Here is a 1,599-nt window from a genome sequence, read left to right as displayed (position 1 = left end):
TTTATATTTTTATGTTAGTTATAATTTAAAATATTATTTTAATATAATTATTAATATTATAAAAAAGTTTTGCATAATAATTAATTTTAATAAATAAAAAATATTTATATATTTTATATTTTATTATTTAAGAATAAAAGATTCTGTTGCTATTTAAAGTATTGTGTATTAAAGTATTCATTTAAAGTATTTATTTATGTACTATGATATTCTCTATTTATTAGAACCCATCAATACTCTTCTTTTATATTAGCCTTTGATTTTAATCTAATAAAATCTAATAATTTATATAAATGTGACACATTCAATAAGCACATAAATGTTGAACTCATTTTAGACATACCCAACAAAAAAAAACCTAACAATTCAATAATATTCAAGCATTTATTATATACAAAAATATCCACTATCAATTTAGAAATTTAATATAATAAAAGATAGATAAGTAAACTAACAGAAAAACATATATGAATTTTGTCGTAGATACTATATCGTGATTAAAAAATTTTGTGTTATGGTCAAAAAATAAATTTTTGTTATTATTTTTATTTATGATAATTTTTAATTGGTTAAAAAATTTTGTGTCATAATTAAGAAATTTCTAGTGTTGTAGTTAAGTGGTTTGGATGTTAATTTTTTGTTTATGTTTTTTTTTTCAAACAGCGCGTCATTATTTTAATAAAGAATATCTTTCTTCAATGAAAAATATTTTTTTTATTTTTTAGTGTGTTTGGTAAATTTTTAGTAGTAAAATTAAAATACTAGAAAAATAAATTTTTTTTTGAGAAATTGTAATTTTTATTTTTCTAAAAGATATTTTTTTTAAAAATTATATTTTTCATGTAATAAATAAATAAAAAGTATTTTTATATTGTTATACCCAAACATAATTGATAAATAAAAAATTTTTTTACATGAGATATTTAAACATAAAATTACTTTTATTTTTACATAAGATCTTTAAAAAAAATCATTCGAATTTTTTCTTTAAATCCAAACAAACCTTAAAAAAATAAAAATAAAAATAAAATAAAATAAAATAAAATATGCTGCAATGACACGAAAAGAAGGCAGAGGAGAAGAAAAAACGTAAAGCAAATAATTTGTTGAACTTAGAATCACAAAACTTGTTTTAATTTATTATACAACTAATATTTTTACTCGTAATACTATTATGAGAATATAAATCTTTTAAAATTACTTCGATTATGATATTATAGATTATGACACAAAAAATTTATAGCATTAAACTACTTTTATAAAATGATCGTAAGGGACAAAAGTCCCTGTTAGCTAAGAAGACCGGAGTCTTAAACAAAATTAAATAATAAGATTTTTAGTTGTTATTTTTAATTGAAAGAGTTTAATTTTTTTACTTAATTTTAATATTCGTTATCTAAAATTTGAAAGAATTTAACGTGTATATTTTTATATTTGATTAGATATTAAGTTTGTTGCAAAAATAGAAATAATTAATTTTTATGCTTACTATTTAAAAATAATATTTTTTCTATATATATAAAAATATAATTAGATATTAACATAAAAAAATTTATATTGATAGTTATAAATATTAACTCATTTTTTTTTTTTTAAATA

The sequence above is a fragment of the Arachis duranensis genome, chromosome 1 (genome assembly GCF_000817695.3).
Source record: "Arachis duranensis cultivar V14167 chromosome 1, aradu.V14167.gnm2.J7QH, whole genome shotgun sequence".
Classification (NCBI taxonomy): Eukaryota; Viridiplantae; Streptophyta; class Magnoliopsida; order Fabales; family Fabaceae; genus Arachis; species Arachis duranensis.
The sequence above is the reverse complement of the archived record's forward strand: the minus strand, read 5'-3'. Positions refer to the sequence as shown.